Here is a 14,603-nt window from a genome sequence, read left to right as displayed (position 1 = left end):
CTCATTTATGCCTTCTCTATGCATTGTTCATTAATAGCTCTCCTAATGTCTGTGCTTCTCTAGTCACTCATTGGCCAACACCAATGCATGCAGTTTTTCTTGTTATCATCTAGGAGCATGCATGCTAATGAGTAAGGGATATAGTCAGCTGGGCACGGCTGACTGTCACATGCACAGTAATTGTGCCTACTCTGAAAAGCTGGCTACCTAGGTGCAAGCTAGTTCTGAGGGTACAACATACTGATGGACATAACAGCAGGAAACCATTTTGTATTCCATGAGAAAGTATCTACCATCTGTTCTTTACAGCATTTACCATGCTTCAACCATTCCATGTAAATGTAGCCTACTGTGTTTGTGACCTATTATAACCTCAATGTAGCTATGTTCATCCATTACAATAATCTGAAGTGTTAACTATACCATATACATACATATCCATATAATATAAAAATCTATGGTGGCCACTGGCATTACCTGTCCTTTACACCCCCCCCCCCAGTTCCCCCAAATGCAGTAGCTTACATAACCGTAAAGACATTCAACTTACACAACAGCGGTGGGAGGCTCGTTCATTGAATTTGTGCTGCAGCTGGTGCCAAGCCCTCCACAGCACATGATATTGGGTTCTTCTGCCTTGAATTGGGAAGACGTGGCCCTCATCTGCCACCACCAGGGATGCCAGAAGACAACATCACTGATGGTGGAATTCGACTGTTTCCCCCTTGCAGCCATCTTAAACGCACGCAGTTAAGAGGAACTGGAAGTCCCGCCCTCGCATTTCCATGTGCACGTGAACATGTGCATGCGAACATACGCGCTCCATTCCGCAGCGTGGGCAGGGGCGCATGCAAGGCCACATACTGCACAGAAAGGATGCATACAACTCACGGCTGAAACGTGTGTATTTTGCATAGCTCACGTGCATATACGTGAGCATTGCCAAATATGTGCCCATTGCAATGCGCTGCGCCATATGCGCGTTTATGGCCATGTGCGCGCATGTTTTAAAATCTACCTTTAAGACAGTAGCTTTTAAACAGGCGCATGGGCGCACATGTGTGCGTGTTTGCCAGCTCATACCCATGGCCATTTTATAGCAAATGCGCACATATGTGCTCAATTTTAAGTGGGCATGCATCTATGAATGCAAATGCTTCTTGTACTGTGAAAGTGTGGGGAGGGGGGGATTTTAAAAGCCATGCCACACAATTGGCCATTTTCCCAGTTCGTTCCCAGTTTGCCCAGGTAAGGGATAGGACGTCCCAACCCCCCCTAGTTAAATAGCTTCCCTTTTCCCCTGTTAGTCCCAATGTTTAAAACTGATCTGTTTTTTTTTTTGTTTCATGACTTACATGCCAAACATAGCAGAAGTAAAGTTACAGGGCAGGGGACCTCAATGTGTGCTTGTGTGCGTAAGTATTTATGCGCTGGTTTCACTGTGAAATCCAGAAATGCCCATGTCCTGCCCAGGCCATGGCCATGCCCTGCCCCTTTTTTTTCAACTTTTCATTTGTGCTTGCAGCGGGAGATATGAGCATAGTTGGGCAGCTTTTAAAATATTCTTGGCACGAGCCAGCCCGACATATGAGGCCTGGAAGATAAAGCCTAGGGAATTTGTCTGATCTCTTCATCTGCTCAGGGGCATTAATATAGAAAGACTGTAACTCTATTTGTGTCCTGTATCTTGAAAAGTATCCATGCCAGATTTTATATTTCACCCATGTCATTTCTTCCCTCCCATCCCTTTGTGATGTCAAATCAGTATCAATGTGAACTAGCTGGGGAAAATCCCACATCACCTGAACCTTCAGTTGCACTATTAGCTCTGTTTAATAACTTCAGTCACGTCACTATTCTAGTCCATTGCTTGTTCAACACATGGAAGAGGTTGAGAGGGCCAGCATTGTATTTCAGCAAGGACAGAGTCCTTGATTTCTTCTGAGAGCTACCTGAAGCCCTCTGAAGAGTAGGATATGAGAGAGCTTTTTTTGTTTGCTTATTGAAGGGATTTTCAATGGCTCCACATTATCAGAATAGAGATGGGTTGGCTGGCTGAAACTTAGGGATGTGTAAGAGCCTTTTTTTGGACAAGAAGCTATTGCATATCAGTTGTTTGTGTCATATAGCATGTATATTCTGTGACCTCTGAAGTCCATGGGATTCCAAGAAATTATTATTGTTAAACTTGTACACCAACAATTTCTTCACACTCTGTATATATTGGATAAGCACAGATAGCTAAAGGATGACTACAGACTGGGAATGCAGGATCACAGTGGAAAACTGTAGATGGCTGATAGTGACTGTGGGGTTCTCTCACTCCAACCCCCTCCTCCTCTTTGCTCTGATGATGCAGAACCAATATCCCTACCCCACTCCTTTATTTCAAAGGGGCTGATGCAATACAGTGCACTCAGCCGAGTGCACTGTTTAGCCTGCAGTTGGATGCAGGTTTTGTGGACACGTTGATGAGGCTACTATTTACTCACCTGAAATTAAAAAAAAAAAAGTGCAACCAATATGCACATTTTTCCGCTCAGAAATTAATGCCTACCTAGAGCAGGTGTTACTTTCTGAGCACTCCCAAAGGTTGTACAGAAAAGCAGAATATACTGCCAAAAAGAATCAAAAAGAAAAATGTTTTTAAAAAGTGCCAGTGGGTAGCTTGGCTCTTTACACTCTCATTACTGTGTAGCAAACATATTAACTCAGGTGCTATATTTTGAACAAACATATTAACTCAGGTGCTATATTTTGGACAATTCTGGCCTTAATGTTTACATATAGCCAGTCGTAAATTGTTAGGGCCTGTTGCATGGTTCTTAGTCCTCCACAAAGCTGTCCCTTCTATGTAAATGGATATTCCTGCTGCCTGCCCTGCAAAGCCACCTTAATAGTGACCAAGGGCCGGATTTTAAACGGATTACGCATGCCGGGCCTATTTTAAAAAGGCCTGGCAATGTGCGTAAAGCCCCGGGATGCGTGTAAGTCCTGGGACTTGCAAAAAGGGGCAGGGAGGGGGTGGGGCATAGGCGGGGCATGGTGGTCCAGGGGTGGGGTCAGGTTCCCGGCACAGTGGCCATATTTTCCGCTGTGCCAGGGATCGTGCGCCGGCAGTCGGCCGTCGCGTGCAACTTACTTCAGCCCTAAAAAAAAAGAAATCATCAAAGGTAGGGGGGGGGGGAAAGGGCGGGGGAGGTAGGGGATGGGAAGGTAAGGTGGGGTGGGGGGGGGTAGGGAAGTTCCCTCCATGGTCTTTTGGCACGGCCTGGGAGGGAAAGGGGGAAGGTAACGTGGCTCAGAGCGGGCTCGGCGCGGGCAAGGTGCACAATTATGCACCCCCTTGCGCACGCCTGCACGCATTTTATAAAATCGGGCGTACATGTGTGCGCGTGCACATGTACGCCCGCGTGCAAGCTTTTAAAATCTACCCCCAAGGGTATTAGGGCCCTTCATGCAGGCTACATTTGCAGGTGTCATCACATCATTTCTATGTACAGTAATATAGAAACATAGAAACATAGAAATGACAGCAGAACAAGTCCAATTGGCCCATCCAGTCTGCCCAGCAAGCTCTCACACTTATTTTCCCATACTTATCTGTTTCATCAACCACCAATTACAGGGTCTTGTTGGTAACTGTTTGTTTCAAATTTCCTGCCATCCCCTGTCATTGATGCAGAGATTAATGTTGGAGTTGCATCAAAGGTGATCATAGGGCTTAATGGGTGAGGGTAGTAACCGCCGCATCAAGCAAGTTACCTCAATGCTTGTTTTCCCAGACTGCACATATCCATGCCTTGTTGGATGTTGTCTGAATGTAAATCCTGTTTTCCACATTTCCCCCTGCCGTTGAAATAGAGAGCAACGCTATATATGCATTCAAAGTGATGTATCAGGCTTAATTGGTTTAGGGTGACTGCGCTGTGTGACCATGCCCCTCCCCCGACGTCAACTCTTTGTGCTTCATTTACTATTTTTTCTTTTACGTTTTCTGTTAAGTAACCTTTTTTCAAGTTCCTACCTTATGCCTTTGTTAACAATTTTATTATAAATGTTCTCTGTATTTGACTATGGAAATATTTTTCCTGCTTTTTCTGTTTTATGTAAACCGGTATGATTTGCATTTTAATGTAAGTATGTCGGTATATAAAAATTATAAATAAATAAATAAATTTGTTTACCCAGATTGTGAAGTTCAGTCCTTGTTGGTTGTTATCTGAATGCAAATCCTCTTTTCCACATTTCCCCTTGCCGTTGAAGCAGAGAGCAATGTTGGAGTTGCATAAACCGTGCGAAGGCTTATTGAGTAAGGGTAGTAATTACCAGGTAGTAGCCTCCTCTCCAGTAATCTACCCCCATGGCTCTTCTCTTCATTCCCATCCTCTAGCCTTTATGGATCCACAGTGTTTATGCCAAGCCCCTTTGAAATCATTCACAGTTTTAGTCTTCACCATTTCAAAAGGGTTACCCAATCCAGCATACATTCCAGGCATCCACCACCCTCTCCGTGAAGAAATACTTCTTGACAATGAGAGTGTAAAGAACCAAGTTACCCACTTTAGAGATCAGTAGGATCAATTATGACATTTCATTATGGAAGTCCCTGTTACATTTATAGTGCACACTCAAATTTTTCATCGTATTCCTTCCTATAGATTGAGGACCTAAAGAAGAAAGCCTGGTGGCTGCGCCTACACAAGAGGTGGTGGTTGGATTGGCTGTGGACTCGGCAGGCAGGGGTTGGAGGTAACTTGTTATTCTTAATGATTTCTCAAAATCAGAGCTACAAGTCCTTAAATTCAACAACTTTGATGTGTCTTTTAAAATGTTGTTTTGCATTGATATTATTGTGTATAATTTAATGTTTGAACTTATTGGCTTAGTTGCTTCAATTCCCTAATGAAAATAGGGAGACATAGCTGGTTGATAGGATCTAATGTTATTGCTTTGTATTATCATTTATTTATAATGTATGGTATTTTTTTAATTGAATCTATATGAATTGTATTATATATATTAGAATTTTTTTAATTGATTGTATTTATGAATTGTTAATCAACTTTGTATGCTGCATTGGGTAACCCTTTTGAGCTAAAAAAGTGGAGGATAAATCTGTATAATTAAGATAAGATAAACCTGAGGGCATCTATTATGTATTAAAGCAAGGATCAGTACATGGCATTACAGTCCACCAATAAGATGGTTATCATTATTTGTTTTTTTGGGGTTTTTTGCATATTCATTTTTATTTGTTTTTACTTTACAGTAAGAATGTGTGACAAAGGTAAATCTACCGTACCCCTGCAAACCAGGGGGTACTAGTGAACAAATATATATACTTCCAATTTTAACACAGAAAAAGTTTCAAGATAGTAATACCACTATACAAACTAAGCAGGCATCACGCCTCCCCCACAAAAAACATTCCCTGTACATTCTTCCCCACCCTTACTTCCCAGGAGCAATTGCTAATACCATACCATCATTTATGTCAGGTAAGAAGCAATTCTGAAAATTGTTTACATTGAAATCATTGGCTCAGTGTGTTGCAGCGGTCAAAAAAGCAAACAGAATGTTAGGAATTATTAAAAAGAGAATGGTGAATAAAACGGAAAATGTCATAATGCCTCTGTATCGCTCCATGGTGAGACCACATCTTGAGTACTGTGTGCAATTATGGTTGCCGCATCTCAAAAAAAGATATAGTTAAACTGGAGAAGTATAGAGAAGAGCGACCAAAATGATAAAGGGGATGGGTTGGCTTCCCTTTGAGGAAACACTAAAGAGGTTAGGGCTGTTCAGCTTGGAAAAGAGATGGCTGAGGGGGGGATATTATAGAGGTCTATAAAATCATGAGAAGACTAGGATGGATAAATGTGAATTGGGTATTTACTCTTTGAAATAATAGAATAACTAGAGGGCATGAAGTTAGCAAATAGCACATTCAAAACAAATCAGAGAACATTCCTTTTTACTCAACGAACAATTAAGCTCTGGAATTCACTGTTGGAGGATGTGGTTAGGGTAGTTAGTGTAGCTGGGCTTAAAAAAAGTTTGGAGAAGTTCCTGGAGGAGAAGTCCATAAACTGTTATAAATTAAGTTGACTTAGGGAATAGCCACTGTTATTACTGGCATTAGTAGCATAGGATCAATTTCATGTTTGGGTACTTGCCAGGTACTTGTATCCTGATTTGGCCACTATTGGAAACAAAATGTTGGGCTTGATGGACCTGCAGTCGGACCCAGTATGGCAACTTCTTATGTTCTTATGTTTAGGGACGGTAACTTTTAAACAGGCCCATGGGAGCACATGTGGGCGCATTTGTTAGCCAGTGCCCAGGGATGCGGTCATTCTATAACATAAGCAAGTATGTGTGCACATGTTATAAAATAGGCTGACCGCACACACGTGTGTGGAATTTTAAGTGGGCACGTGTCTATGTGTGCAAATTCTGTTTCTGCTGCAGAAGTGGGGAGATTATAATAGACATGCGTGCCAGTGCCATTACCAGTTTTCCCAGTTCACCCAAGTAAGGGATAAGATTTCTTAACCCCCCTAGTTAAATAGCCTGCTTTCTCCCCTGTTAGCCCCGACCTTTAAAACCCCCTGATCTGTTTATTTTTTTTGTTTATGACTTACACACCATCCTTAGTTACGGGCAGCGGACCCTGGCGCATGCTTGTGCACGTAAGTATTTACACACTGGTTTCATTGTGAAATCTAGGCATGCCCATGCCCCACCCATGCCCCGCCCATGTACACCCTTTTTTGGGAAAACATTTTTGGCATTCAGCAGGAGATATGCACGGATCTGGGCGGTTTTTAAAATCCGCTTCCGCATGTGCTTGCCTGACATATTCACATATCTCCCGGTTTTGGTGCGCTTCTAGCTTTTAAAATTCACTTTTCATGTTTTAAAACACTATTTTTAATGGTTTAAAAAGCAAAACGTTTCAGTGGACGTTTGATTTCAGATAATGCTGCTAGGTCATTCTGCTGATTATAGGATGAAAACATTCCATTTTCTAGTCTAGGTGACAATATAGGGCAACCTTGATCTTTCCTGACCATGGAACAACTGCATGTAGGTTAAAGCTTACACATGCAGTCTTTTATGTATACGATAAAAGTCCTTTTTACTGTACATGGAGATAGGTAAAATACACCCCCCACAGTTTGGAGACTTTCCTCTGGTTCTAATCATTGGAGGCTGGGGGATGATGTAAAGTATTAACTCTATCGCGTTCCGGAAAAAATTGTGCAGAACATTTTCATATGTTGTGGTTAAATCTCTGGATTTTTCCTAACCATGCTAACCAAAGTATGATATTGATGTCAACCACTGCAGCCTGCAGACTAGAAAATACTGAATCTGAACTTTTTACTAAAAGAAATTGCATATTCATATATACTGTAAAACAAGCCTGTCCCATTATTCCTGGAAGTTACTGTTTCCGCTTGGAAAGTGACCAAAATATATCATTTGTGATTACAAAGTGAATGGCAATGCAAAGAGTTAAAAAGCCCTTTTTAAATCCCTTTATAATGGCTTCAAAAGTCTTAAGAAGATGTAGTACTGCTCCGTAATAGAGGGAACAAAGAGGAACACACAAAACTACGGACTTGAAGCTTTTCTGATCTATCAGAAAAACTACAGGTTTATTATCTACTCTTCTTTGGATAATTTGTTACTGATGATTTAAATATTCACGCAGATGAGTTTCTGTCACAGAACAGGGATGATTTACTTTTGGTTACTTCCTCCCAGTGGGTTTTTCAGATAATCACCTTCCCTGTCAACAACGCAGGGCATACTTCGAATTTACTTCGTGTGCCAGAGTAATGGGTCACGAATGCAAACGTACATAGTAACATAGTAATGACGGCAGAAAAAGACCAAAATGATCCATCTAGTCTGCCCAGCAAGCTTCCCAAGGTAGTAACTGCCGCTCCGTGCAGGTTACCCCCATGTTTCTCTTAAGGGTAGTAATTGCCGCTCCGTGCCAGTTAAGCTTTTTTATTTATTCCCATCCTCTAGCCTTTAGGGATCCACAGTGTTTATCCCACGCCCCTTTGAAATTCTTCACAGTTTTGGTCTTCACCACTTCCTCCGGAAGGGCATTCCAGGCATCCACCACCCTCTCAGTGAAGAAATATTTCCTGACATTCGTTCTAAGTCTTCCTCCCTGGAGTTTCAAATCGTGACCCCTAGTTCTACTAAATTGTTTCCAATGGAAAAGGTTTGTTGATGACCATGGATCATTAAAACCTTTCAAGTACTGAAGGTCTGTATCATATCACCCCTGCTCCTCCTCTCCTCCAGGGTATACATATTGTCGCGGGTCACATATGACATCACTCACAGGAGGGTAGTCCAGCGCCACACTGTCCCCGAACCACTTCTTTCCCAGGGATCTCCGCCACCGAGCGCTGCCTTACTTCAGTTATCCAGGCCTTGACGTAGGCCTCCAGGCCCTTGCAGGGTCTGCACAGGTGCCAGTAGAACTGCCTGGCAGCCAGTCCAGCTGGGCTCCCCAGCAAACAAATACAAAACAGTTTGTAGACACTACGTAACAGTCCTTTGTTTTATAGCTCCCTCCCCGATGACTATGGGTGGGTCACAAAACAACTCGCAGTGGGTTCATACAAACCCCCACCTATACAGGGAAAACACCGCCTGGCTTCTGTAGCCAGCAAACAACCGCCCTGCCTGGGAGTTGCACAACTTGCCCCAACTCCCCTCGGTTGTGCAGCAGGTTACGACCTTCCCATTCCTTTAACAAAAACACGGTGCAGCAAAATAAAGTAAAACATCCCAAACATACAAAATCACCCCCTTCAGCAGTATCACTCACTCTGTTTCCATGCTGGAGTCAGTGGCTTCCTCTGCTGGGGAATCGGTGTCCATTTCCTCCTCCGAGGAGCTCAGCTTTTCTGACCAGTTGTACCATTCTGGCACACCCTCCTCCACCACCATTAGTTTGGGTGTGTCTGAGTCACTGGGGCTCGGTTCAGCTGCACATTCAGCGTCCTCCTATGCCCATTGGCTCAGCTGTGCCTCCGTGAATCTGGGAGTTGTAGTCCCTTTTCTGCTCCTAGGCGCCCTCTGCTGCTTAACTCGGCTCCGGGCTCTTCCAGCATTGATCCAGCCTGGGTTTTCCTGCCTCAAAGCTGGCTGCACTTCATCACAATATTCAAGTTCTTCAACCTCTCCTCATAAGTCATTTGATGGAAACTACCCACTATTTTGGTTGCCCTTCTCTGGACTGCCTCCATCCTGTCTCTGTCTCCTTTGAGATACGGTCTCCAGAACTGAACACAGTACTCCAGGTACAAGGTACTCCAGGTACAAGGAGATTATCACTTCCCGGACCAGGGTCAATTATCACTTCCCGGACCAGGGTCGATGCGACGACATCAGGAACATGACATGATACCAAGATGATGCAACGGCATCCAAGACGAGACGAGGAACTGAAAAAGTCCAGACAAGACAAGAAGCTGGGCGGAAGGTCATTGGCACTGTCTCTCAGGGCGCTCTACTCAGCCCACCCGCGGGACTGAGTTGCGGACCACCCTGTCCCACTGCGCGCCCTACACATCCTGAGGAGGCTGGTCACGGACCATGCTGGGAGCAGGACAAGTGCAGGGAAGGATCCAGTCGAAGCAGAACTCCAGCGATGGAGCCGATGTCATCCGAAGCTCTACCAACGGCTGGCAGGGCATGACGGCTCAGGAGCACAGGACACTAGTCCACCTGTAGGCTAGTCCATGCTCGGGCACACATCATCCGAGGGACTCCCGGCCTAACAGGTACCAGAAGGCTCAAGAGCGCTGAAGACGAAGACACAGGAGTAGGACATCAAGGAACCTGGGACATCAGGAAGTAGAAGACCGAGACGAGACACCAGGACACCTGGACGGGGACCTCAGGCAGCGAAGACATGGCATGATGTGACGTGACAACAAGAACTCCATGGAGAAGATGAAGAAGACCTGATGGAGCTCTGGCAGGCAGGAGCCTACAGAGTGAAGTAACTCCGATGCAAGGCCAAGACTGAAGGACGGAGCAGTCCTTTTATAGGGCTAAAGCAGGAAGTCCACTCCCTAGGTGGGGCCAGCACACTTCCTGTGCCTGGCCCTTTAAATCCAGCAGAGAGGTGCACGCCAGCGCCTAAGGAGAGCAGGAAGAGCTGTGCAGGACTGCGGACAGCGGTGCTCTCCTGCACGCTACGATGGCAGAGCAGGGGAGGCAGGTTGGTCACAGGCAGGCCCCTGGACAGCCTCTAGGCTGCCAAGCGAGGACCCCAAGATGGCGTTGCGGCACCCGGCTGCGGGGGCAGGCTAACGATGGCTGCCTGCGAAAGGGGCAGGCTTCGGGGCGGCCTCCGGGCCGCAGAAGGAAAACACAGTCCGCGGCTCTGGCCGCGGTGAAGAGGGCAGAGCAGGGCGGCCTCTGGGCCGCAGGAAGAACTACAGTCTGCAGCACCAGCCGCATGGGAAGGCCGACGGCGGCGTCCTGCCGTGTCGGCTGAAGAGAAGCAGGATAGGGCGAGTGCCTGCTCGGGGGAGACGCGCGGGCAGGAGGGTTCATAACATCACATAGCATATAGAAAGATATGGTTTAATGGAACACAATCAGCATGGATTTACTCAAGGCAAGTCTTGCTCATAAATCTGCTTCATTTTTTGAAGGGGTTAATAAACATGTGGATAAAGGTGAACCAGTAGATGTAGTGTATTTGGATTTTCAGAAAGCATTTGACAAAGGCCCTCATGAGAGGCTTCTAAGAAAACTAAAAAGTCATGGGTTAGGAGGTAATGTCCTTTTGTTGATTACAAACTGGTTAAAAGACAGGAAACAGGTAGCAGGTTTAAATGGTCAATTTTCTCAGTGGAAGAGGGTAAACAGTAGAGTGCCTCAGGGACTGGTGCTTTTCAATCTAACTAGATAAATGAAGCTTGACCGACGTGCCCGCAAATGCGCAGTAGAGAGCAGCTCTACTGCGCATGTGCGGGCGAGCACGTCAGTCTTAGGCAGCGTCAAAAAAAACCAAAAAACATGGCGGCAGCGGTGGTAGCAGCGGCAGCGGGCGGCGGTAGCGGGCGGTGGTAGCGGGCGGCAGCGGCGGCGGTAGCGGGCGGCAGCGGCGGCGGTAGCGGTGGTGGGCGGTGGCGGTAGCGGTAGCGGGCGGCGGCGGTAGCGGCAGCGGGGGCGGGCGGCGGCGGCGGTAGCGGGCGGCAGCGGAGGCGGTAGCGGCGGGCGGCAGTGGCGGCGGTAGCGGGCGGCGGTGGCGGGCGGCGGCGGTAGCGGCAGCGGCCAGTAGCGAGGGAGGGAGGAGAGAGAGAGAGGGAGGGAGGGAGGGACGGACTAAGTGGGAGGGACGAAGAGAGAGAGTGGGAGGGAGTGACTGAGTGAGAGGGAGGGATTGAGTGAGGGGGAGGGAGTGAGGGGGAGGGACTGAGTGAGGGGGAGTGAGCGGGACTGAGGGAGAGGGAGGGAGTGAGTGGGACTGAGGGAGAGGGAGGGAGGGAGTGGGACTGAGTGTGAGTGAGAGGGGGAGGGAGTGAGTGAGACTGAGTGGGAGGGAGGGACTGAGTGAGAGGAGAGGGAGGCTGGGGAGGAGTGGGTGAGTGGGTGGGAGGGAGGTAGGGGAGAGAGAATGAGGGAGGTAGGGGAGAGAGAATGAGGGGGAGGTGAGAGACAGAGGGATGTAGCCCGTTTTAACAGGCTTAACGGCTTGTATATTTATAAATGATCTGGAAAAGAATATGACGAGTGAAGTAATCAAATTTGCAGATGATAGAAAATTATTCAGAGTAGTTAAATCACAAGCAGATTGTGATAAATTGCAGGAGGACTTTGCAAGACTGGAAGATTGGGCATCCAAATGGCAGATGAAATTTAATGTGGCCAAGTGCAAGGTGTTGCATAAGGGAAAAATAACCCATACTGTAGTTATGTTAGCTTCCATATTAGGAGTTACTACCCAGGAAAGAGATCTAGGCATCATAGTGGATAACACATTGAAATTGTTGGTTCAGTGTGCTACGGCAATCAAAAAGGCAAATAGAATGTTAGGAATTATTAGGAAGGGAATGGTGAATAAAACAGAAAATGTCATAATGCCTCTGTATCGCTCCATGGTGAGACTGCACCTTGAATACTGTGTACAATCCTGGTCACCGTATATCAAAAAATATAGTTGCGATCAAGAAGGTACAGAGAAGGGTGACCAAAATGATAAAGGGGCTAGAACAGCTCCCTTATGAGGAAAGGCTGAAGAGGTTAGGTCTGTTCAGCTTGAGAAGAGTAGGCTGAGGGGGGATATGATAGAGGTCTTTAAAATCATGAAAGGTCTAGAATGGGTAGATTTGAATCTGTAATTTACTTTTTCGGATAATAGAAGGACTAGGGGACACTCCATGAAGTTAGCAAGAAGAACATTTAAAATTAATCAGTGAAAATTATTTTTCACTCAATGCACAATTAAGCTCTGGAATTTGTTGCCAGAGGATATGGTTAGTGCAGTTAGTGTAACTGGCTTTGAAAAAGGTTTGGATAAGGTCTTGGAGCAGAAGTCCATTAATTGCTATTAATCAGGTTGACTTAAGGAATAGCCAATGCTATTACTGGCATAAGTAGCATGGGATCTACTTAGTGTTTGGGTACTTGCCAGAAACTTGTAGCCTGGATTGGCCACTGTTGGAAATAGGATACTGGGCTTGATGGACCCTTGGTTTGACCCAGTATGGCAATTTCTTAAGTTTTTATGTTCTTCTATCTGTATCTTTCTGCCACATTTTCTTGGAGTTACCAATGTTTTCTTCCTCCCCAGTCTTTAATGCATTACCTCCATAACCTGTCCAAGTCCTGCTGGCCTTGCTGAATATGCTATGTCTTTAGCCATAAGGTCAGCTAAAAGTATTTCTGTTATACTGTGCCAGAATCTAATAACAAAGCAGATATGAATTGCGGAAAGCATGTCCATGTTTTATAACTGCATCAATGAAAAGACTGATCCAGACGAAATGTTCTGCTATGTAGGTTTCCTTACACTGAGAAAATCTCTTATTTAAACTGTCCCACTGGATTGGCCAATTAAAATTAAAGCTGAATTATTTATATATATATATATTTTTTGCTTAGGCACAAATTGGAAGAATATCTTGAATAAGGAATATTGAATAATTATTAGGAATCCCCATCTAGTAAGTGCCAACTTAAAAGATTGTAATATTTGGTGTGTGGTTGGGAGAGTGAAGCTGAAAATCCAAAGCAAAGAACTTATTATTATATTACTTTTTATTTTTTATTTTAAAGAAAATATTTGCAATCAATTCATTCTTTCATGTCTTGGACCAGTGGGTAAATAAAATCCAATGATGCATAACTGAAAATTACCAACACTTGATTGTTTGCAAATATGGTAGTGTTATGCAGTAGTCTCTGCCCTTCCCTGAAGGAACAATATAAGTAGTATTCTCTCAGTAAGCCTTTTACTTTTGCTGCCCACAGTGTCTGGTTTTGAGTTCAGGCTATGACTCACATGTCTTTGTTTCATTTCTCGTCACTTTATAATAGATGGTGTTCATGCAAGGTACATTAATTTTATTGTACCAATTGGTGTCTGAGCCTGCGCTTTCAGTGACGAGTTATTCATTTGTGTCCTAGGAGTGCCTGTAAACTTTGATCTGCATATCTCTCTCACAGGGCATTGAACCTTCATTAATTGGTGTGCCTTACTGTACCAGCTGAAAAATGTTTTAAACGATATGCATGAAATAAACAATAAACCCACATCTTCAGGATCACTATTTTAGTCTCCTAAAAAGCCTATTTATGATCCTTATTACAAAAGTTATAAGCTGTTATATAGCAATTTGAGTCCTAGACTCCAACACTGTAGCAGTTGAAATAATAACAACTTATTTAATTCACTGAAATATTCAGAGAAGGAGCTAGACCCATTTTGGTGCATTGGGAACTAACCCCACCCTATCCCCCTGAACAGTTACTGGGTGCTTTTGATCTTATGTAACCTGTGTTCTATTATTGTAAACTTGAATCTTTTATTATTGTATTCTATTATATATGTTTAAACCTCTTATTAATTCTAAAACTCTGTAAATTGTGAACTTTTAATCAGTGTGCCTCAGGGATCGGTCCTTGGACCGGTTCTTCTCAACATTGTGAGCGACATAACAGAAGAGTTGCCGGGAAAGGTTTGTTTTTTTGCCAATGATACCAAAATCTGTAACAGGGTGGACAGCCAGGAAGGAGTGGAAAACACGAGGAGGGATCTAGCGAAGCGCGAGGAATGGTCTAAGGTCTGGCAGCTAAGATTAAATGTTAAAAAATGCAGAGTACTGCATTTAGGATGCAAAAACCCAAGGGAAAGGTGTAGTATTGGTGATGAATTTCTTCTGAGCACAAAGGAAAAGCAGGATCTGTGGGTAATTGTATCTGATGATCTTAAGATGTCCGAACAGGTGGATAAAGCAGCGGTAAAAGCCAGAAAGATGCTTGGCTGCAAAGGGAGAAGAATGGTCAGCAGAAAAAGAGAGGTGATATTGCCCCTGTATAGGTCCCTG

Source organism: Rhinatrema bivittatum, chromosome 5 (assembly GCF_901001135.1).
Source record: "Rhinatrema bivittatum chromosome 5, aRhiBiv1.1, whole genome shotgun sequence".
Taxonomy (NCBI): Eukaryota; Metazoa; Chordata; class Amphibia; order Gymnophiona; family Rhinatrematidae; genus Rhinatrema; species Rhinatrema bivittatum.
This window is presented reverse-complemented; position numbering follows the sequence as displayed.